General features: G+C 46.1%; 1 long non-coding RNA gene across 1 annotated transcript in view; it reads left to right on the top strand.

Annotated features, from left to right (window-relative positions):
* Positions 1-25,531, top strand: part of LOC137362397 (uncharacterized) — a 50,441-nt gene that overhangs the window by 11,320 nt on the left and 13,590 nt on the right. The gene's annotated exons all lie outside the window — the stretch shown is intronic.

The following is a 25,531-nucleotide window of genomic DNA, read 5'->3' as shown; positions in this document are numbered from 1 at the left end:
ACCGTCATAGATATTCTATTCACCAATAAAGTGCACAGGGGATTCTGGGGCCACAACAATGGAGAAAATCACAAGGACCCAGAGATGGAGAATCACAGAAAATTAATTATTTTAATCTTCAGTCTGTCTGGCAGTTTTATTTTATTATTATGGGCGACCCGGGCTGTGCATAACATTTATAGGCGATTTGCAGATATTCAATATAATTCCGCCTACAACGTCCCTGAATTTATCACACAACAAGCATCAAAGATGTTGCAGCTTCTCAGTTCCTGCACCAACACGTGTATTTATTATGTGATCCAGACTAAATTCAGACACGAGCTGACAAAGGCTGTGAAGTATCCTCTCAATCTCATTATTAAATTAGTGAAATCATAGAAAGAGCTGAAGGGTTTCAAACACTGGACTAAATCCCATTTCATATTCCATTCCCTACATTCCCGAAAGGGCAGAAAGTATTTATTCCTTTCACAGCACTGAGCCCTAAAATTATTTTAAATCTGAACTGGGATTATATTTCATTGTTAATTTGATCTATTGAGTTGTGTCTTGCTCTGCAGAAGATTCATGAATTATTTCATGAAGGCTAGGAACAGAGGAAGCACTTGAGCAATATAAAGACATCAGGAAGGAACTTAAGCAAGGAGTTAGGAGGGGTAAAAGGTGTCATGAAAAGTTATCAGCATACAGGATTAAGGAGAATCCCAAGGAATTTTATACATCTATAAAGAGCAAGAGGGTAACCAGGGATAGGGTTGGCCCACTCAAGGACAGAGATGGGAATCTGTGTGTGGAGCCAGAGGAAATGGGAGAGGTGCTAAATGAGCACTTTGCATCAGTATTCTCCAAAGAGAAGGACTTGGTGGATGTGGAGCCTAGGGAAGGGAGTGCAGATTGTCTCAGAGATCTCATTATCAAAAAGGAGGAGGTGTTGGGTGTCTTGCAAAGCATTAAGGTAGATAAGTCCCCAGTGCCTGATGGGATCTACCCCTGTATACCAAGGGAGGCTAGGGAATAAATTGCTGGGGCTTTGGCAGAAATCTTTGCATCCTCATTGGCTACAGGTGAGGTCCCAGAGGACTGGAGAATAGCCAATGTTGTACCTTTGTTTAAGAAGTCTAGCAAGGATAATCCAGGAAATTATAGGCCGGTGAGCCTTACATCTGTGGTAGGGAAATTATTAGAGAGGATTCTTCGGGACAGGATTTACTCCCATTTGGAAACAAACAAATTTATTAGCGAGAGGCAGCATGGTTTTGTGAAGGGGAGGTCGTGTCTCACTAATTTGATTGAGTTTTGTGAGGAAGTGACGAAGATGATTGATGAAGGAACGGCAGTGGATGTTATCTATATGGACTTTAGTAAAGCCTTTGACAAGGGTCCGCATGGCAGATTGGTACAAAAGGTGAATTTACACGGGATCAGAGGTGAGCTGGCAAGATGGATACAGAACTGGCTCGGTCAAACAAGACAGAGGGTTTCAGTGGATGGGTGTTATTCTGAATGGAGGGATGTGACTAGTGGTGTTCCGCAGTATAGTATATATAAATGATTTGGAGGAAAATGTAGCTGGTCATATCAGTAAGTTTGCGGACTACACAAATGTTGGTGGAGATGCGGATAATGATGATGATTGTCAGAGGATACAGCAGGATATAGATCGGTTGGAGACTTGGGAGGAAAAATGGCAGATGGAGTTTAATCTGGACAAATGTGAGGTAATGCATTTTGGAAGGACTAATGCAGGTTGGAGGTATACAGTAAATGGCAGAACCCTTCGGAGTATTGACAGGCAGAGAGATCTGGGCGTGCAGTCCACAGGTCACTGAAAGTGGCAACGCAGGTGGATAAGGTAGTCAAGAAGGCATACGGCATGCTTGCCTTCATCGGTCGGGGCATAGAGTATAAAAATTGGCAAGTCATGTTGCAGCTGTACAGAACCTCAGTTCGGCCACACTTAGAATGTTGAGTGCAATTCTGTTCGCCACACTACCAGAAGGACATGGAGGCTTTGGATAGGGTACAGAGGAGGTTTCCCAGGATGTTGCCTGGTCTGGAGCGATAAGGAGATGTTGGAAAAACTCGGATTATTTTCACAGAAACGACGGAGGTTGAGGGGCGACATGACAGAGGTTTACAAAGTTCTGAGCGGCATGTGCAGAGTGGATAGTCAGAAGCTTTTTCCTAGGGTGGAAGAGTCAGTTACGAGGGGACATAAGGTTTAAGGTGCGAGTGGCAAAGTTTAGAGGGGATGTGCGAGGCAATTATTTTACACAGAGGATGGTGAGTGCCTGGAACATGCTGCCAGGGGAGGTGGTGGAAGCAGATACGATAGCGACGTTTAAGAGACATCTTGACAAATCCATAAATAGGAAGGGAATAGAGGGATATGGGCCCCGGAAGTGCAGAAGGTGTTAGTTTAGGCAGGCATCAAGATCGACGCAGGCTTGGAGGGCCGAATGGCCTGTTCCTGTGATGTACTGTTCTTTGTTCTTTCTCAAAAAGGCAGCACTGAAAGGTTCGGCTAGTTTCAACTGAACCACACCTGGACCCAAAGCAAAATGGACAAAATACACCGGCTGTGAGATGGTGATTGGAGCTTTAACAGCAGTGATCCAGGTACACCAACAGATGGCCATAGTGAGAGATGGGCCAGGAACTGCAGTGAGACAGGGACACCAGCAGATGGAGTTGGTAAGAGGGAGCATAAAGTGCAGTGAGATAGGGACACCAGATGATGGAGATGCTGAGAGTGGGATAGTACCTGCAGTGAGACAGGGACAACAGCAGATGGAGCTGGTGAGGGGGGGCAGTAAATGCATTGAGAGAGGGATATCGCCAGATGGAGATGGTGAGAGGGGGCAGTAAATGCATTGAGAGAGGGACACCACCAGATGGAGACTGCGTGACGTGGCAGTAACCATAGTGAGACAGGGACAGCAGAAGATGGAGATGGTGAGAGGGACATTGAGTGCAATGACAGAAGGACACCGGAAGATGGCGATGGTGAGAAGGGGCAGAAACTGCAGTGAGGCAGGAAAACCAGGAGACGGAGCTGGTGAGAGGGGGCAATAAATCGAGCGAGACAGTGACACCAGCAGATGGAGACGGTGAGAGGAGGCATTACCTGCATTAAGTCAGGGATACCAGCAGATGGATAGTGGAACGGTAACTGCAGAGAGACAGAGACACCATTAGATGGCATAGTGACGTGGGGGGGGGGGGGGTAGCGGTGGGGGTGGGGAGGGTGGTTGCAATAACTGCATAACTGCATTGAGACAGGGACAACAGCATCCCGTCATGGTGACAGGGGACCCTAACTGCAATGAAACCAGAAGCCAATGGAGATGGCGAGGCGGGCATAAACTGCATTGAGACAAGGACACCAGCAGATAGAGATTGTAAGAGTGGGCATAGACTCCAGTGAGACAGGAACACCATCAGATGGAGAAAGCGAGAGGGGCCAGCAACTGCAGTGAGGCATTGACACCAGCAGATGGAGATGGTGAGAAGGGCAGCTATACTGTTGGAGGGTCAGTAGTGAGGGAGTGCTGCACTCTCAGTGTCTCAGTATTGGGGGATTGCTGCACTCTCCGTCTATCAGTACTGAGGGAGTGCTGCACTGTCAGAGGGTCAGTAATGAGGGAGTGCTGCACTGTCAGAGGGTCAGTACTGCTGGTGTGCCGCACTGTCGGAGGGTCAGTACTGAGGGAGCACTGCATTCTTGATGGTCATACTGAGGGAGTGCTGCACTGTCCAATGGTCAGTACAGAGGGAGTGCCGCACTGTCAGAGGCTCAGTACTGAGGGAGTGCCGCACTGTCCAAGGGTCAGTATTGAGGGGGGAGTCCATACTGTCCGAGAGTAGTACTGAGGAAGTGCCATACTGTCGGTGGGTCAGTACTGAGGCTCTGCCGCACTATCAGAGGGTCCTTTTACTGATGGAGTGCCATACCGTCGGAGGGTCTGTACTGAGGGAATGCCATACTGTCGGAGGGTCAGTACTGAGGAAGTGCTGAACTGTCAGAGTTTCAGTACTGAGGGATAGCTGCACTCTCGGTGGGCAGTTCACGAGAGGGCGCTGCATTGTTGTTGAGTCAGTACTGAGGGAATGCGGCACTCTCAGATAATCAGTACTGAGGAAGTGCTGCACTGTCAGAGGGTCAGTACTGAAGGACTGCTGCACTGTCGGATTGTCAGTACTAGCGGGCGCTGCATTGATGTTTCGGCAGTGCTGAGGGTGTGCCGTCCTGTCGGAGGGTCAGTACTGAGGTTGTGCCGCACTGTCAGAGGGTCTGTACTGATGGAGTGCCACACTGTTGGAGGGTCAGTACTGAGGGAATGCCAAACAGTCGGAGGGTCAGTACTGAGGAACTGCTGCACTGTCAGAGGTTCAGTACTGACGGATAGCTGCACTGTCAGTGGGTCAGTTCTGAGAGGGCCCTGCATTGTTGTAGAGGCAGTACTGAGGGAGTGCTGCACTGTCAGAGGGTCAGTACAGAGGGAGTGCCGCACTGTCAGAGGGTCAGTACAGAGGGAGTGCTGCACTGTCAGAGGGTCTGTACTGAAAGACTGCTGCACTGTCAGATTGTCAGCACTGGGGGCGCTGCATTGTTGTATCGTCAGTGCTGAGGGAGTGCCGTACTGTCGGAGGGTTCGGAATGACAGAGTGCCATACTGTCATAAGGTCAATACTGATGGATTTCCATACTGTCGGAGGGTCAGTACTGAGGGAGTGTTGCACTGTCCGACGATCAGTATTGAGGAAGTGTCATACTGTCGGATGGTCAGCACTGTGGGGGTGCCATACTGTCGGCGTGTCAGTACTGAGGGAGTGCTGCACTGTTAGAACGTTGGTGATGAGTTAGTACCGCACTGTCGGAAGATCAGTACTGAGGGAATGACATACTGTCGGAGGGTCAGTACTGAGGGTGTGCTGCACTCTCAGAGTTTCAGTACTGAGGGAGGGCTGCACTGTCAGAGGGTCAGTACTGAGGGAGTGCTGCACTCTCAGAGTGTCAGTACTGAAGGAGAGCTGCACTGTCCGAGGGTCAGAACTGAGGTAGTGCTGCACTGTCTGATTGTCAGTATTGAGGGAGTGCCGCACTGTCGGAGGGTCAGTACTGAAGGAGCACTGCACTTTCCAAGTGTCAGTACTGAGGGAGTGCTGCACTGTCCAAGGCTCTGTACTGAGGGACTGCCGCACTGTTGGAGGGTCAGTACAGAGGGAGTGCCATACTGTCAGAGGGTCAGTACTGAGGAAGTGCCATAGTGTATGATGGTAAGTACTGAGGGAGTGCTGCACTGTCAGAATCTCAGTACTGAGGGGTGGCTGCATTGTTGTTTCGTCTGCACTGAGAGAATGCTGCACTCTCAGATTGTGCGTACTGAGGGAGGGCTGCACTGTCAGAGGGTCAGTACTGAGGGAGTGCTGCAATGTCAGAGGGTCAGTAATGAGGGAGTGCTTCTTAAACAAGAGAACAACATTGGCTATTCTCCAGTCCTCTGGGACCTCACCTGTAGCCAATGAGGATGCAAAGAGTTCTGACAAGGCCCCAGAGATGTATTCCCTTGCCTCCCTCAGTAGTCTGGGGTAGATCCCATCAGGCCCTGGGGTCCTATCTACCTTACTGCTTTGCAAGACACCCAACACCTCCTACGTTTTGATCATGAGATGACTGAGACTATCTGCACACCCTTCTCTAGGGATATCATCCACCAAGTCATTCTCCTTGGTGAATACTGATGCAAAGTACTCATTTGGTACCTCGCCCATTTCCTCTGGCTCCACACATAGATTCCCTTCTCTGTCCTTCAGTGGGCCAACCCTTTCCCTGGTTACCCTCTTGCTCTTTATATACGTATAGAAAGCCTTGGAATTTTCCTTAATCCTGTTTGCCAATGACTCCTCATCACCCCTTTTAGCCGTCGTGATTCCTTGCTTAAGTTCCTTATCAATCAACATTACTTCTGCAGCCATTATAACTTGTTTAAAATTATTTATATTTGATGGGAAAATATTGCATGAATAATGGTGCACTGCTTAATGTCTTCAAAATGGTTTTGATATGACCCGAAGTTTCTCGAGATAGCTAACTCTCTGTTCACTCCCATGGAACAGAACACCAGCACTTTTGGATCGGATGAATACTTCATTCTCGGAATACTAGCTATTAGGTTGACGAATATGGACTGTAACAGCAGAGTAATATGCCAGGGTATTTTAATTCATTACTGTGGAAGAATAAAATTTATAGTTGGATGGCCAGTGGTGATTATTCAACCCCCACCCTCGATATATGAACAAAAAACAGTGTCACAATGTCAATTAACGTCTAGAGTAGATCCATTACTTTTAATATTTGCATTTGAAACACTGGATTATAACAACTAAGATAACTTGGGTATAAGTTAGTCTCTCACCAACTCAGTAATGAGAATTAAGTAAATTGGATCCTGTGTTTTGCCTTATCTCATAATTCCTAGTGGATTCTGTCCACAAGATCCATTGATGTGGTCAATGGCACTCGTATTCAACCATAATGTAGCAGCTTTCCAAATGTAAATCACACAACAGCTACAACATGACTTTTTACATAAACAGTCCCATCAAGGAATTCCGTGGTAGACTAATTGTTTTTGTCCTCTTTCAGTAACTGGCGAGATCTAATTCTTGATTTAAAAAGAAGTTAAGACAAATCATCAATATGCCGACTACCAGAGTCGTCTGGGCAGGGCATGATAGCTATTTCTCCAAGGCTCCAGTTGCATTGTTGAAACAAAAGTTCATCCAGTGGGGTGCATTGTCTTCAGAATAATACCCTGAATTGTCCCAAGGAGGGGACAGTTTGTTATATCCCCGTCGACTGCAGTGTGTTCAGTATCAGACCATGTACTGTCTCAGGGAGGGGACATTTTGTGATGTCCCTCTCGGGTGCAGTGTGTTCAGTGTCTGACACGGAGCTATCGTAAGGAGGGGACATTTTGTGATGTCCCTCTGGGGTGCAGTGTGTTCAGCGTCTGTCCCTGAGCTGCCCTGGCAGGGGACATTTTGCGATGTCCATGTGGTGCACAGTGTGTTCAGTATCTGACCCTGAGCAGTCCATGGCAGGTGGGAGTTTGTGGTCCCTGTGGGGTGTAGTTTGTTAAGTGTCTGACCCTGAGCTATCCCAGGGAAGGGACATTTTGTGACTTCTCTGTGGGTAAAGTGTGTTCAGTATCTCACCCAGAGCTGACACGGGCAAGGGACAGTTCGTGATGTCCCTATGGGGTGCAGTGTGTACACTGTCTGCCCCTGAGCTATCCCAGGGAGGAGACATTTTGTGATTTCCCTGTGGGCAGTGTGTTCAGTGTCTGACCCTGAGCTATCCCAGGGAGGGGACATTTTGCGATTTCCCAGTGGGTGCAATGTCTTCAGTATCAGACACTGAGCTGTCCCAGGAAGGGGACAGTTTGTGATGTCCCTGTGAGGTGCAGTGTGGACAGTGTCTGACCCTGAGCTGTCCCTTTGAGGAGACAGTTTATGTTGTGTCTGTGGGGTGCACTGTGTTCAGTATCTGATCCTGAGATCTGCCAAGGAGGGGACAGTTTGCGATTTCCCTGTGGACTGCAGTGTTTTCAGCACCAGACCATGAGCTTTCCCTGGTGATGTCCCTGTGGGGTGCAGTTTGTTCAGTATCAGAACTTGAGCTGCCCCAGGAGGGCACAATTTTTGATGTACCTCTGGCTTGCAGTGAGAGGACAGTCTGCTATCTCCCTGTGGGATGCGTCGTTTTCAGTGTCTGACCCTGAACAGCTCGATGGAGTGGACTGTTTGTGATTGCCCTGTGGGGTGCAGCCTGTTCAGTGTCTGACCATGAGCTTTCCCAGGGAAGGTACAGACAGAGATGTCCCTGTGGGGTTCAGTGGGTTCAGTATCTGTCCCTGAGATGTCCCAGTGAGGGGACATTTTGATGTCCCTGTGATGTGCAGTGTCATGAATATCTATATGGAGCCTGTATTGTATCTGCCCTGGGAGTGTTCGGTGCTTACACTGTATCTACATTGGAAGTACATTTTCAGGCTAATCCAGACGGTGCGCTGTATTGTAGCTGCCTGGGGATTGCTCAATGTTGACGCTGGGTATTAAATGGTGATACAGTGTCAGAGTAATTTGGAAGGAGCTCACTGTTTTGCCTGCCCTGGCAGGTGATCGAAACTGCCGAAAATGTGGGGGTATGCCATTAGGTTAGATAGAGGGAACTTTGTATTCTCTTTCTCTTGCTACTGTTTGATGCTGTCATTCTGTGCAAAGTGGAGTTACACTGTCAGGGCAATGTTGAGTGAGTTCTGTTTTCTACCTGCCCTGGGAGAGCTCGATACTGGCACTGGGTATAACGTTGAGGTAGGAAAATAGGAACGGCAGAGGGCCATTCAACTTCTTGGATATATTACACCATTCATTGAGATCATGGCTGATCTGATCTGTATCCGAACTCCATTCACCTGTCTTGACTGCATTGTCCCCACTACCTTGTTTGGTGTAAATCTATCAACTGCATATTTAAATTATTCCTCGAGCCCATTTCTACTGTTTCTGTGGGGGACAGTTCCACACTTAAACCACAATTTGTGTAAGAACTGTTTCCGAATTCCTCTCCTTCGTTGACTCGCTGTAATTTTCCGAATGTGCCCCCTTATCATTGACTCCCTGCCCGGCCGATACAAGTTTCTATCTCACTCAGTTGGCATCACCCCTGCACCTTGGACATTCCGGAGAATACAAACTACAAGCCTAGTTTCTGTAAACTGACCACACAATTTAACCCTTGATGCCCTCATAATATTCAGGGGAATTAGCATTGCCCTCCTGAGATGGTCAATATATGTGTTCTAAGGTGCCCAGATTTATACAAAGTCCTCCAAGTGTGATCTAACCAGGGTTTTGCATTGCTGCAGGAAACTATCCTCACCTTTATATTTTCTTGCCACATGTAAATGGACCTGGGCAGAGAGAATATCATTTCAAACAACTAACAGGAGGAGTTGGCTCCACAAATATCCCATCCGCAAAGATGGAGGAGCCCAGCACATCAGTGGAAAAGGTAAGGCTCCAGCATTTGCACCAATCTTCAGCCTGCTATGCCTCGTGGATGATCCATCTCGGCCTCCTCCTGAAATCTCCAGCATCACAGATGCCAGTCGTCAGCCAATTCGATTCATTCCATGTGACATCAAGAAACGACTGAAGGCATTGGATATTGCAAATAATATGGGCCCTGACAACATTCCAGCAAATGTACTGAAGACCTGTGCTCCAGAACTTGCTCCTCGATAGTCAAGCTGTTCCAGTACAGCTACAGTACGCTGACATCTACCCAGCATTGTTGAAAATTGTCCTGTGCACAAAAAAAGGACACATCCATCCTTGTCAATTACCTTTCAGTCTACTCTCGATTATCAATAAAGTGATGGAAGGTGTCATCGACAGTGCCATCAAACGGCACTTGCTTAACAATAACCTGCTCAGTGACGCTCAGTTTGGGTTCCACCAGAACCACACAGCTCCTGATCTCATTACAGCGTTGGATCAAACATGGACAAAAGAGCTGAACTCAAGCAGTGATGTGGGAGTGACTGACCTTGACATCAAGGCTGCATTTGACCGAGTTGGCATCAAGGAGCCCTAGCAAAACTGGAGTCAATGGGTAACAGGCAGAACACTCTCTGCTGGTTGGAGTCATACCTAGCACAACGGAAGATAGTTGTGGTTGTTAGAGGTCAATCATTTTAGTCACAGGAAATCACTGCAGGAGTTCCTCCGTCTAGTGGCTGAGGCACACAACGATCTTCAGCTGCTTCATCAATGAACATTCCTCCATTATAAGATCATTGCCCTATGTTCAACACCATTCGTTACTCCTCAGTTACTGAAGCAGCTCATGTCTCGATGCAGCAAGAGCTGGGCAGCATCCAGGTTTTGGTTGATAAACAGCAAGTAACATTTGTGCCACACAATTGCCAGGCAATGACTATTTCAAAGAAAACAGAATCTAACCATCTGCTCTTGATGTTTAATGGTAGGATCAGCGCTGAATCGCCCACTATCAACATCCTGGTGGTCACCATTGATTAGAAAGGGAACTGGAGCAGCCATATAAATACTGTGACTGAAAGAGCAGGCCAGAGTCTGGGAATTCTGCGGCGAGTAACGCACCTCCTGACACCCCAAAGCCAGTCCATCATCTACAAGGCATAATTCAGGAGTGTGATGGAATACTCTGCACTTGCCTGGGTGGCTGCAGTTGCAACAGTACTCAAAAAGCTTGGCACCATCCAGGACATAGAATCCCGCTTGATTGGCACACCATCCACCACCTTCAACATTCACTCCCTTAACCACTGATACACCGTGGCAGAAGGATGTACCATCTAGAAGGCGCTCTGCAGCAACTCACCAGGGCTCCTTCGATAGCACTTTCCATACCAGCGACCTCGACCACTTAGAAGGACAAGGGCAGCAGATGTACAGAATAACACCACCTGCAATTTCTCTTCCAAGTCACACACCATCCTGAATTGGAGCTATTTCACCGTTCCTTCACTGTCACTAGGTCAATATCCTGGAACTCCCTTCCCAAGAATACTGTGGGCGGACTTACGCCCAACGGACTGCAGCGGTTCCAGAAGGCAGCTCACCACAACCTTCCCAAGGGCAATCAACCATGCTTTCTTCATCAACCTTCTCCATTGCTTTATCAACAAAACTCAATCAAGTTTGTTTGACATTATTTGACATTACTACATCCATACTGCTTGTCATTTTCGAAGCCACACAATTTTTGCTACAGATTATAGAATCTGAATTTTACAGCACGTTTCACCGTGATTAGATTGACCGACAAGTAATTGCAGCGTTTACCCCATCTCTCCTATTTATGTAACATGTATTGCCCTCCAGCTCTCTGATACCACTCCTTTATCGCAGCAAGAATTAAAGATTCTGTCCAGTGCTTCTATTTCCACCTTTCCTTTCCTCAGCAACCCACATACATCCCATCTGGAGTAATTGGTGCACTTTATTGAAGTACATAATGTTTTGGATGGAAAGGGGTTAACTGAACCTGTTTGTTCAGTGACTGTGATTAACGTTAGTCTCTTTGAACACTAATGGTGTCGTTGGAGATTTTTAATCCTCTATGAAGAAGAGAATGCTGTCAATGTGCTTCCCATAATGTCAGCGGAAGCATCACGATCCGCCTGGCACTTGTGCGGCGTGAATGTAACTTTCCACCTATCAGCCCAAGCCTGGGTATTGTCCTGATCTTGCTGCTTTCTGCACCGACTCCTTCCTTTTATATGAGCAGTCACAAATGGTGATGAACATTGTGCAACAATCAGCAAACATTTCTACTCCTGACCTTATGATTGAAGGAAGCTCATTGATGAGGGAGCTGAAGATGGTTGTGCCTAGGATTCTGCCCGAAGGAACTCCAGCAGTGATGTCCTGGAGCTGAGATGATTGACTTCCAACAACCACAACCATCTTCTTTTTTACTAGATATATCTCCTACCAGCGGTGAGTTTTACCCCTGATTCCCATTAACTCCAGTTTTGCTAGGGCTCCTTGATGCCAGATTGCGTCAAATTCTGCCTGGATATCAAAGGCAGTCACTCTCACCTTACGTATTGAGTTCAGCTCTTTAGTACATTTTTGAACAAAGGCTGTAATGAGGTCAGGAGCTAAGTGGCCCTGGCGGAACCCAAACTGAGAGTCATTGACCCGGTATTGCTAAGCAAGTGCAGCTTGATAGCTTTGGCAATGACACCTTCCTTCACTATACTGATGATCGAGAGTAGACTGATGGGGCCTAATTGGCTGAGTTGAACTTGTCCTGCTTTTTGTGTACAGGATATACCTGAGCAACTTTCCACATTGCAGTGTCGATGCCAGTGCTGTAGCTGTACTGGAACAGCTTGGCGAGGGGTGCAGTAATTTCTGGAGCACAGGTCTTCAGTACTATTGCCAGAATATTGTCAGTTCTCACAGCCTTTGCTGTATCCAGTGGCTCAAGTCGTTTCTTAATGTCACGTGTAGTGAATCGAATAGGGTGAAGACTGGCATCTGTGATGCTGAGGACCTCAGTGCGAGGCCGAGCTGGATCATCCATTCTGCACATCTGGCTGAAGATTGTTGCAAATGTTTCAGCCTTGTCTTTTGCACTGATGTGCTGGGCTCCCCCATCATTGAGGATGGGGATATTTGTAGAGCAATCTCCTCCAGTTAGTTGTTTAATTGTCCACAACCATTCACGACTGGACGTGGCAGGACTACAGAGCTCAGATCTGATCCATTGGTTGTTTAATCGCTCAGCTCTGTCCATCTTGATATTGTGAGCCTAGTCAAAAAGAAAAAGGAAGCAGTTGTAAGGGCTGGAAGGTAAGGAACAGATGAAGCACTTGAGGAATATAAAAACAGTAGGAAGGAACTTAAACAAGGAGTAAGGAGGGCTAAAAGGGGTCATGAAAAGTCATTGGCAAACAGTATTAAGGAAAATCCCAAAGCTTTTTATACGTACATAAAGAGCAAGAGGGTAACCAGGGAAAGGGTTGGCCCACTCAAGGACAGAGATGGCAATATATGTATGGAGCCAAAGGAAATGGGCGCCGCGGTAAATGAGTACTTTGCATCAGCATTCACCAAAAAGAAGGACTTGGTGGATGATGAGCCTCGGGAAGGGAGTGCAGATAGTCTCAGTCATCTCCACTCACTTGCTTCTTTCCTCCGACACTCGCTAGCCGCCTGCCCCTGCAATCCCGCCTTCATGGACTCAGACAACACTCCACGACGGGACTGACAGTCTCGGCTTGGGAATTAACAACCCAGGGATCAGAGGTGTCTCCATTCTCTCGAACTTTGGGTTAGACACCGCTGGTATCATCGGGGTTACGATTCCACGGGATCCTGGTTTGGACCTCCCTGGTCCTGGGACATACTCCAGTACCCGCTGCCCGACAGGAAGCCAGGCCTATCATTCAGGCTGATGTCAGAGTGGGGAACATGTCAATGATAAAAGAGGCAGACTGTGGAGCGAAAACTGGGAAACTCCACTCCCACCTATGTCACTCACACCTGTTAATATTCAGGCCTAAACATTGGAACAAAAACAAATTACTGAGTATGTTGTAAATTTGATCAACATTGCAGAATGTCAAAAACACTCAGCCGGTCAGGCTGCATGTGTTGAGTTGCCGTTTCAGGTCAATAACCATTCATCAGAACTGGAGGAAATTCGAGATTAACTGTTTAAAAGCAATGATAGAACTAGTGAAAAGTGGGGTATACAAAGAACAAAGGGGAACATCTGTAATGGAGTGGAGGTCAGGAGTGATTCAATGACAATAGGGATAAGAACATAAGAACATAAGAAATAGGAACAGCAGTAGGCCATTCAGCCCCTCAAGCATGCCCCGCCATTCAATAACATCATGGCTGATCTTCCCACTCCTCAATTTCTTTTTCGGGCCTGCTCTGCCTAACCCTCGACTCCCCGAGATTTCCAAAATCTATCTACCTCCTCCTTAAATACATTTAGTGACCGAGCCTCCACAACTCTCTGCTGCAGAGAATTCCAGAGATTCGCCATCCTCTGAGAGAAGAAATTCCTTCATATCTCCATTTTAGATGTGCGCCCCCTTATTCTGTAATAATGTTCCCTAGTTCGAGATTCCCCCACGAGTGGAAACATCTTCTCAACATGTACCTGTCGAGCCCCCTTAAAATCTTATATAGTTCTACAACATAATCTTTCATTCTTCTAAACTTCAATGAATAAATGCCTAACCTGTTAGCCGTTCTTGATAAAACAGCCCCTTCATCCCAAGAATCAGTCTAGTGAACCTTTGCTGAACTGCCTCCAATGCTCTTGTTTCCTTCTTTAACTATGGGGACCAAAACTGTACGCAGTACTCCAGGTGTGGCCTCACCAACACCCTGTACAGTTGTAACAGGACTTTCCTATTTTTAAACACTAACCCCCTAGCATTAAAGGCCAGAATTAATTTGCGTTCCTAATTACTGGCTGCATCTGCATGTTAACCTTTAGTGTTTCATGAGAAGGGCACCCAGATCCCTCTGTACTGCAGTATTTTGTCGCCTTTCTCCATCGAAATAATAATCAGTCTTATTATTCTTCCGACCAAAGACCTTACACTTTCCCACATTGAACACCATCTGCCCAGTTTTTTTCCCACTCACTGAACCTATCTATTTTGCTTTGTCGATACATTGTGTCCTCATCACAACATTCCTTCCCACCTATTTTTGTATCGTCAGCAAATTTAGATACACCATTCTGTCCCCTCCTCTAAGTTATTTATGTGGATGGTAAAGAGCTGAGACCCTAGGAACGAGCCTTGTGGCACGCCACTAGTTACGGCTTTCCAACTTGAAAAAAGACCCATTTATCCCGACTCTCTGTCTTCTGTGTGTTAGCCAATCCTCAATCCACACCAATTCATTACCCCCAATACCCTGAACTCCTTTTCTGGACAATAACCTTTTATGTGGCACCTTATCAAACGCCTTCTGAAAATCCATATACAAACCATCTACTGGTTCACCTTTACCCACTCTGCTTGTTATTTCCTCAAAGATCTCTAACAAATTTGTCAAACATGATTTCCCTTTCATAAAACTATGTTGACGCTGTTTTATTGCATTATATTTCTCTGTATGTCCTGCTATTTCTTCCTTAATAATCCACTCAAGCATTTTCTCAATGACTGATGTTAAGCTAACTGGTCCAAAGTTTCCTGCTTTCTGTCCCCCTCCTTTCTTGAATAGGGGTGTCACATTAGCGGTTTTCCAATCCGCTGGTACCCTACTGGAATCCAGTGAGATTTGGTATGTTATTAACAATGCCACCACTTTCTCTGCAGCCACTTCTTTTAAAACCCTTGGGTGCAGGCCATTAGGTTATGGCGACTTGCCTGCCTTTAGTCCCATCAGTTTGTCCAGCACCTTTTGCCTCGTGAAAGAGATTGTTACAAGTTGCTCCCTTCCATTTACACCTTGCTCATCTATTATTGTTGGGATGTTTATAATGTCCTCCACCGTGAAGATGGATGCAACATATTCGTTTAAATTATCTGTCCTTTCCCTGTTCCCTGTTATTAATCCCCCGGTCTCAACTTCTCAGGGTCCCACACTTACTTTAGCTACTCTCTTCCTTTTAATATACCCATAGAAGTTTTTATTGTTTGTTTTTACATTTCTTGCCAATTTAATCTCATAATAATTGTCCCTCTTTATTAGTTTTTTAGACATCCGCTGCTGTTTTCTAAAAGCTTCCCAATCCTCTGCCCTACCACTCGTTATCGCCGCATTGTATGCTTTTGCTTCTGATTTGATACTCTCATTTACTTCCTTTGTTATCCACGGGTGGTTCATCGTTTTCATCGAGTCCTTCCTTCTGACTGCAATAAATGTTTGCTGAGTGTTATGAAATATCTGTTTAACGTCTGCCACCGCTCATCCACTAACTTCCCCTGCAATCTATCTTCCCAGCCTACTTTAGACAACACTTTCTTCTTTCAGGTGAAGATAGTGGTTTGAGACCCGAGTTGCTCACCCTCAAACTGAATTTGAAATTCTACTATGTTATGATCGCTTCCCCCTAAAGGACCTTTAACTAGTATATCTCTCATTAATCCTACCTAATTACACAATACCAAATCTAAAATAGCCTTTTCCCCGGTAGGTTCTGCGACATGTTGCTGCAAGTAACAATCCCTGAGGCACTCTACAATTTCGGCTTGCATGCTACCCTTGCCAATTTGATTTGTCCAGTCTATATGCAGATTAAAATCAGCCATGATAATTACAGTGCCTTTCTTACATGCCTCCATTATTTCACGTTTAATATTATTTCCCTTGCTATCCCTTATTTCCACCCAAACTGATTCTACATCACGATCCATTACACCTATATCATTACACACAACTGCACTGATCCATTCCTTTAATAGCAAAGCTACCCCACCTCCTTTACCTTGCTGCATATTGTTCCGAAACGTTGAATATCCTCGAACATTTAGATTCCAGTCCTGGTCATCCTGCAATCACGTCTTAGTGATAGTTATCAAATCATATTCATTTATTTCCATCTGTGCCATTAGCTGATCTATCTTGTGACAAATTCTACGTGCATTCAGATGAAGTGCCTTAAGCTTTGAATTTTTACCATTTTTACGTGGTTCTAATTTCTGCTGTACTCTTGCGCTTGTATTCTCTGCCCCTTCCTGTCACTCTCTGATGAATGTATGTTCCTTCACAACCCTGCACCTCGGCTCTCTCGTTACTATGCGACGTTTTAAACTTCCCTTCAATTGAACCCTCCGCCCTCTATTTAGTTTAAAGCCTTATCCACAACCCTCGTTATATAATTCGCCAGGACACTGGTCCCAGCATGGTTCAAGTGAAGCCCACACCAATGGAACAGCTCTTTCTTTCCCCAGTACTGGTGCCAGTGTGGCAATGAATTGTAACCCATTTCTCCCACACCAATCTTTGTGCTGCACATTTACCTCTCTAATCTTATTTACCCTAAGCCAATTATTGCGTGGCTCAGGTGGTAATCCGGAGACTATGACCTGTATTTAGAGATACAGCACTGGAAAATGCCCTTCGGCCTACTGAGTCTGTGCTCACCAACAACCACCCATTTATACTAATCCTACATTAGCCCCATATTCTCTACCACAACCCCACCATTCTCCTACCACCTACCTACACGAGGGGCAATTTACAATGGCCAATCTACCTATGAACCTGCAAGTTTGTGGTTCTGCTTTTTAATTTGCCCCAGAGCTGCTTATAGTCCCTCAGCAGAACCTCTTTCGTAGTCCTACCGATGTCGTTGGTGCCGTCGTGGACCACGGCAACTGGATGTTTTCCTCCCACTCCAAGTGCCTCTCAAGCCCAGAAGAGATGTCCTTAACCTTGGCACCCGGTAGGCAACACAGCCTTCGAGAACATTTCCTCCCTGCAGCCTGTGCCCTCGTCCACAAAGCGAGCAAGAACCTCATATCTATTGGATAAGGCTGAAGCTCCTCCAAAGCTAAATTCTGGATCCCCATACCTGGCTCACTCGCAGTCACACCCTCCTACCCCTGACCACAGTCCAAATTTGATGCAATTAATCGAAGGGGTGTGACTATCTCCTGAAACATAGTGTCCAAGTAAATCTCCCCCTCCCTGATGTGTTGCAGTGTCCGCAGCTTGGACTGCAGCTCATCAACTCGGAGCTGAAGTTCCTCAAGTAGCCAACTCTCGCTGCAGATGTGGTCACTGTGGATCGCACCGGCGTCCACCAGGTCCCACATACAACAACTGCAACACATCGCCTGCACAGCTATCTCTATTTGATCACAGTATTTAAGAAAAAAATATTTAAGTGTACTCTTAACCTGTACTGACGTCGTCTGCTTTAAATTGCTTGGCTAAAATCCCCCAAAAACAGAAAAAAGAGAAGAAAAAACAACACGAGACACGGAAGAAGGAAATAAATACCCACCAATCGCTTACCAGCCCTCCTGTGACGTCACACTTCTATTTTTGCTGGTCAAGCAGGTCGACAGAACAGAACAGAACAGAAAAGAGCGCTCTCACCGCCAGCACCGCTGCTTCTGTGTCGGGACTTGCACTTAGTCCTTTATACTCTGGGTCCTCTCATGATGGTGTAAGGCAAATGGGACAATTAAAGAAACAGAAGATGAGTCCAGAGGAGATGCAAATGGTTCCAACAGAACAACAGAGGGAGAGGGATACATGGAAAATCTGGAAAAATGGACAAAGCCCCAGTGGTCAGGAAAAGGGATGGAGAATGGTGGGTAGAATCCAATGGTGTGGGTCAGCCTGCCAACTGTATAATAATAGTGAATGCCCCATCCCAAGAACCAGCCTTTGTTTCATCCACTCCTAGTGACTGTGGTATAGTCATCCTCCATTACCAGCACAGATCATCCCAGAAAATCAGAACAGAATTATAATCTGAAGTGTAAAATCACATTCATGAGTCTGCCAGGCAATAAAATGCCTAAATGAAAAATACAGTGCTGTTGCTCAGTGAGATTCAGTGGAAGAGTGTCGGTGATGGTGGATAGAGAGGTGAGATTTGAAGTGGGATGTAGAATTATGGTGGCAAGCAACTGAAAGTTCAGGATCATGCGTGCAGACTGAATGGAGGATTTTAGAAAACCAACCACTTAATCCATATTAACTCCTTTCTCAATATGCAAGAGACTCCATCATGAACAGGGAATAGATTTACCGAATTGTTCAAGTAAATCATACCTAGCGCAAAGTAAGATGTTTGTGGTTGTTGGAGGTCAGTCATCTGAGCTCCAGGACAACACTGCATGAGTTCCTCAGGGTAGTGTCCTAGGCCCAACCATCTTCAGCTGCTTCTTCAATCATACGGTCAGAAGTGGCGATGTTCGCTGATGAATGCACAATGTTCAGCACCATTCGTGACTCCTCAGGTACTGAAGCAGTCCATGTAGAAATGCAGCAAGACCTGGACAATATCCAGGCTTGGGCTGTTAAGTGGCAAGTAACATTCGCGCCACACAAGTGCCAGGCAATGACCATCTCCAACAAAAGAGAATCTAACCATCTCCATTTGACATTCAACGGCATTACCATCGCTGAATCCCCCACTATCAACATCCTAGGGGCCACCATTGACCAGAAACTGAACTGGAATAGCCATATAAATACTGTGGTTACAAGAGCAGGTCAGAGGCTCGGAATCTTGTGGCGAGTAACTCACCTCCTGAGTTCCCGAAGCCTGTCCACCATCTACAAGGCACAAGTCAGGAGTGTGATGGAATACACTCCACTTGCCTGGATGGGTGCAGTTCCAACAACACTCAAGAAGCTCCACACCATCCAGGACAACGCAGCCCGCTTGATTGGCTCCCCATCGACAAACATTCACTCCCTCCACCACCGACGCACAGTGACAGCAGTGTATACCATCTACAAGATGCACTGTAGCAATACACCATGGCTCCTTCGACAGCACGTTCCAAACCCGCGACCTCAACCAACTAGGAGGACGAAGGCAGCAAATGCATGGAACACCACCACCTGCAAGTTCTCCTCCAAGTTCCTTCACTGTTGCTGGGTCTGAATTCTGGAACTGCCTTTCTCACAGCACTGTGGGTGTACCTACCCCAAATGGACTACAGCAGTTCAAGAAGGCAGCTCACCACCACCTTCCAAAGGGCAAGTAGGGATGGTCAATAAATGCTGGCCTAGCCAGCAATGCCCACATCCCTGAATGAATAAAAAAATTGTTTTCGGTAGCAGCGAATTCCACAGGCTCACCACTCTCTGGGTGAAGAGATTTCTCCTCACCTCTTGCCTGAGAGGTTTACCCCGTATCATTACTCTGTGAAACCAGATTCTGGACTCCCTCACCATCGGAAACATCCTTCCTGCATCTACCCTGTCAAGTGCTGTTAGAATTTCATAGATTTCTATGAGATTTCCCCTCACTCTTCTGAACTCCAGCGAATAAAATCCTCACCAACTCAATCTCTCCCCACATGTCCGTCCCGCCAACCCAGGCATCAGTCTGGTAAAACTTCGCTGCACTCCCTCTGTAGCAAGAACATCCTTCCCCAGTTATGGAGACCAGAACTACACACAATATTCCAGGTCTGGCCTCACTAAGGCCCTGTATAATTGCAGCAAGCCATCCCTGCTCCTGTTCTCGAATCGCCTCACTACGAGGGCCTACATACCATTTGCCTTTTCTTACCGCCTTTTTCACCTTTATGTTTAGCTTCACCGACTGGTGTACTATAACACCCAGGTCACGTTGCATACTCCCCTCTCCCAGTTTTCAGCCATTTAGACAATAAGTTGTCTTCCAGTTTTTGCTACCAAAGTGTGTAACCTCACATTGATAAACGTTATACTGCATCTGCCTTGCATTTGCCCACTCACTCAACTTGTACATATCTTCCTGCAGCCTCTCTGCATCCTCCACACAGCTCACACAGCAACTCCATGCTGACTGTGCCTGATTCTAACATTGTTCTCGAAGTGCTCTGCGAAAACTTTTGTTAATGGACTGTAGAATTTTCTCCACTACCGACGTCAGGCTGACTGGTCTATAATTCCTTGTTTTCTATCTACCTCCCTTTTTAGATAGTGGGGTTACATTAGCTACCCTCCAATCTGTAGGAACTGTTCCAGAGTCAGTAGAATCTTGGAAGATGACCCCCAATGCATCCTTTATTTCCTGGGACACTTGCATAAGTACTCTGGGATGTAGATAATCTGGCCTTTTTCGCACATTTAAAAAAGTATGCTGCTTTTCTATTTTTGCGACGAAAGTTAACAACTTCACAATTAGACTCCATTTTCCATCTTACTGCCCTCTCACTTAACCTGTCTATATATTTTTTGCAGCCTCTCTACATCCTCCCCGCATATTACCTTTCCACCGAGCTTTGTATCATCATCTATCTCTTCATCCAAGTCATTGATATAGAGTGGAAATAGCCGAGGCCGCAGAGCTGATCCTTGCAGCACACCTCTATTCACGGCCTGCCAACCTGAAAATGCACTATTTGACAATCCAGGTATATTCTATCTACTGGTTCCCCTTGATCTACCCGATTAGTTATATCCTCAAAAGCTCTCATACATTTGTCAAGCATGGTCTCCCTTTAGTAAAACCATGCTAACTTGTTCTGAGCATAGCATGCTTTTCCAAGTTCAGTGTAAATTTTCCTTCATAATGGTTTCCAGCAACTTCCCGACGATTGATTTTAGGCTAACTGGCCTGTAGTTTAATTCTTTCGCTCTAGCTCCTTTCTTGAATAGCAATGTAATGTTTGTCAACTTACCATCTGACTGGAGCATTCCTGAATTTATCTCTTTTAGAATCCCAGGATGTAGGCTATCTGGTCCCAGAGACTTGTCAGGTTTTCGTCCATCAAGTTTCTGCAATATTTTTTTCTCTCGACCGATCTCAATTTCCTTCATTTCCTCGCTCATTTTAACCGCTACGTTACTGCCTATCTCTGTTATGGAACTTGTGTCTTCTACTGTGAAGACAGACACAAGGTATTTATTCAATGCCTCTGCCATTTCCTCATTCCCCATGATGATTTCTCCTTTCTCTGCTTCCAACGGATCAAAGTCTTCTTTTGTTACTTTCTTCCTTTTTATGTATTTATAAAAGCTCTTACAATCTGTTTTTATATAGCTGGTTAGTTTACTCTCATAGTCTATTTTTCCCCTTTTAGCAACTTTCTGGTGGCCTCTTGCTGGTTTCTAAACACTCCCAACCCTCAGACTTGCTGCTATTTTTTGCAACATTGTAAGCCTGTTCTTCTTTTAGTCTAATACCCTCCTTAATTTCCTGAGTGAGCCACGGATGGTTCTTTCTGGACGATTTTTTTGTTTTTGAACAGCATATAATTTTGTTGAATCCTTTGACTTGTTTTTTTAAATGTTTCCCACAGTTAATTTACCGCCATACCTTCCAATCTATTTACCGAATTAACCTGAGCAGTTCCCCCTCACACCTTCGTTATTAGCTTCCTCTGATCCCTCAGAGATCCATCTGTACCAGAGAGTTCTGCAGTCTCTCCACTAAAGAGAGACAGAGAGGGAGGGAGAACAGTGGGAGCAGAGCTTTGAAAAGCGTGCCAAGAAATCGGAAGCCACAGAGAGAGGGAGACTGCTGGGTAAGTGAGGTTACATATTTGGGCGGTTGCTTTACCCAAAACCCTACTTAGGTAGTGTCTCCCACCCATCCTCCTCCTCAAACCAAAAAAAAAAGTTCTGTCCATCGGATTGCTAAGCTAACAAGTTTTGACTTTTTTTTTGGTTTTCAGTAGATTTGTTGGGAATTTAGAATACTGGGAATGGAGGTTAAGGCAGTTGAATGTTCCTCCTGCAGAATGTTTGAGGTAAGGGTCGCCAAAATTGTCCCTGCTGACTGCATCTGCGGGAAGTGCACCCAACTCCAGATCCTTGTGAACCACGTTAGGGAACTGGAGCTGGAGCTGGATGAACTTCGGATCATTCGGGAGGCAGAGGGGGTTATTGAGAGGAGTTATAGTGAGGTAGTCACACCTCAGGTAAAAGAAGTAGGTAGATGGGTTACTGTCAGGGGAAGGAGAGGGAACCAGCAGGCAGTGCAGGAATCCCCTGTGGCCGTTTCCCTCAACAACAGGTATACCAAAAATAGAACAAAGGACATGATCGGACTGATTAGAAACCGAAAATGTATGTTTTTTTGTGTGTGATGATGTAAAATGTGCACATGGTTCTTTAGAGAATCATCGGATCACAGAATTGTTACAGCACAGAAGGAGGCCCTTGGCCCATCATATCTGCACCAGCTCTCCGAATGAACAGATCACCTAGTGCCATTCCCCCACCTTCTCGCTGTCACCGGATGCATTCTTCTTTTTCTTCGGGGGGGGGGGTTTATATTAAATCAGCAGGGGAATGGGAACCTAAATTGTAGTTCCAGTGCACAGGCTGTTGAGAGTAGTGAGGTAGGGGATAAGGTTACAGGGACGCAAGAGGGCACTGGCAAGCAAGAACTTGGTTTAAAGTGTGTCTACTTCAACGCCAGGAGCATCCGGAATAAGGTGGGTGAGCTTGCAGCATGGGTTGGTACCTGGGATCCTGATGTTGTGGCCATTTCAGAGACATGGGTAGAGCAGGGGCAGGAATGGATGTTGCAGGTTCCGGGATTTAGAGGTTTCAGTAAGAACAGAGAAGAGGGTAAAAGAGGGGGGGGGGGCGGTGTGGCATTGTTAATCAAGGAAAGTATTACAGCGGCAGAAAGGACGTTTGAGGACTCGTCTACTGAGGTAGTATGGGCCGAGGTTAGAAACATGAGAGGAGAGGTCACCCCGTTGGGAGTTTTCTATAGAACTCCGAATAGTTCCAGAGATGTAGAGGAAAGGATAGCGATGATGATTCTCGACAGGAGCGAGAGGAACAGGGTATTGGTTATGGGGGACTTTAACTTTCCAAATATTGACTGGAAATACTATAGTTCGAGTACTTTATTTGGGTCTGCTTTTGTCCAGTGTGTGCAGGAGGGTTTTCTGACACAGTATGTGGACAGGTCAACCAGGGGCGATGCCACATTTAGATTTGGTACTGGGTAATGAACCCGGCCAGGTGTTCGATTTAGATGTAGGTGAGCACTTTGGCGATAGTGATCACAATTCGGTTAGGTTTACCTTAGCGATGGGCAGGGATAGGTATATACCGCAGGGCAAGAATTATAGCTGGGGGAAAGGAAATTATGACGCGATTAGGCAAGATTTAGGATGTGTAGGATGGGGAAGGAAACTGCAGGGGATGGGCACAAACGAAAGATGAGCTTATTCAAGGAGCAGCTAATGCGTGTCCTTGATAAGTATGTACCTGTCAGGCAGGGAGGAAGTTGTCGAGCGAGGGAGCCGTGGTTTACTCAAGAAGTTGAAGCGCTTGTCAAGAGGAAGAGGGCGGCTTATGTTAGAATGAGACGTGAAGGCTCAGTTAGGGCGCTTGAGAGTTCCAAGCTAGCCAGGAAGGATGTAAAGGGAGGGCTAAGAAGAGCAAGGAGAGGACACGAGAAGTCATTGGCGGATAGGATCAAAGAAAACCCTAAGGCTTTCTATCGGTATATCAGGAATAAAAGAATGATAAGAGTTAGAACAGGGCCAATCAAGGATAGTAGTGGGAAGTTGTGTGCGGAATCAGAGGAGATAGGGGAAGCGTTAAATGAATATTTTTCGTCAGTATTTACAGTAGAGAAAGAAAATGTTGCCGAGGAGATTACTGAGATACAGCCTACTAGGCTAGATGGGATTGAGATTCACAAGGAGGAGGTGTTAGCAATTTTGGAAAGAGTGAAAATAGATAAGTCCCCTGGGCCAGATGGGATTTATCCTAGGATTCTCTGGGAAGCCAGGGAGGAGATTGCAGAGCCGTTGTTGTTGATCTTCATGTCATCATTGTCGACAGGAGTAGTGCCGGAGGACTGGAGGATAGCAAATGTTGTCCCCTTGTTCAAGAAGGGGAGTAGAGACAGCCCTGGTAATTATAGACCTGTGAGCCTTACTTCGGTTGTGGGTAAAATGTTGGAAAGGGTTAGAAGAGATAGGATTTATAATCATCTTGAAAAGAATAAGTTCATTTGCGATAGTCAGCACGGTTTTGTGAAAGGTAGGTCGTGCCTCACAAATCTTATTGAGTTTTTCGAGAAGGTGACCAAACAGGTGGATGAGGGTAAAGCCGTGGATGTGGTGTATATGGATTTCAGTAAGGCGTTTGATAAGGTTCCCCACGGTAGGCTATTGCAGAAAATACGGAAGTATGGGGTTGAAGGTGATTTAGAGCTTTGGATCAGAAATTGGCTAGCTGAAAGAAGACAGAGGGTGGTGGTTGATGGCAAATGTTCATCCTGGAGTTTAGTTACTAGTGGTGGACCGCAAGGTTCTGTTTTGGGGCCAACGCTGTTTGTCATTTTTATAAATGACCTGGAAGAGGGTGTAGAAGGGTGGGTTAGTAAATTTGCGGATGACACGAAGGTCTTTGGAGTTGTGGATAGTGTCGAAGGGTGTTGTAGGGTACAGAGGGACATAGATAGGCTGCAGAGCTGGGCTGAGAGATGGCAAATGGAGTTTAATGCGGAGAAGTGTGAGGTGATTCACTTTGGAAGGAGTAACAGCAATGCAGAATACTGGGCTAATGGGAAGATTCTTGGTAGTGTAGATGAGCAGAGAGATCTTGGTGTCCAGGTACATAAATCCCTGAAAGTTGCTACCCAGGTTAATAGGGCTGTTAAGAAGGCATATGGTATGTTAGCTTTTATTAGTAGGGGGATCGAGTTTCGGAGCCACGAGGTCATGATGCAGCTGTACAAAACTCTGGTGAGGCCGCACCTTGAGTATTGTGTGCAGTTCTGGTCACCGCATTATAGGAAGGATGTGGAAGCTTTGGAAAGGGTGCAGAGGAGATTTACTAGGATGTTGCCTGGTATGGAAGGAAGGTCTTACGAGGAAAGGCTGAGGGACTTGGGGTTGTTTTCGTTAGAGAGAAGGAGGAGGAGAGGTGACTTAATGGAGACATACAAGATAATCAGAGGGTTAGATAGGGTGGATAGTGAGAGTCTTATTCCTCGGATGATGATGGCAAACACGAGGGGACATAGCTTTAAGTTGAGGGGTGAAAGGTATAGGACAGATGTCAGAGGTAGTTTCTTTCCGCAGAGAGTAGTAGGGGCGTGGAACGCACTGCCTGCAACAGTAGTAGACTCGCCAACTTTAAGGGCATTTAAGTGGTGATTGGATAGACATCTGGATGAAAATGGAATAGTGTAGGTCAGATGATCGGCACAACATCGAGGGCCGAAGGGCCTGTCCTGCGCTGTAATGTTCTAATTCTAATTCTAATAACTTTTTCATTGCATTTTGAAATACAATATTGAATCTGCCTTCACCTCAATCACAAGAAA

The sequence above is a fragment of the Heterodontus francisci genome, unplaced genomic scaffold (assembly GCF_036365525.1).
Source record: "Heterodontus francisci isolate sHetFra1 unplaced genomic scaffold, sHetFra1.hap1 HAP1_SCAFFOLD_52, whole genome shotgun sequence".
NCBI classification, from domain to species: Eukaryota; Metazoa; Chordata; class Chondrichthyes; order Heterodontiformes; family Heterodontidae; genus Heterodontus; species Heterodontus francisci.
Note: the sequence above shows the minus strand (reverse complement) of the source record. Positions and strands in the feature narration are given on the sequence as shown.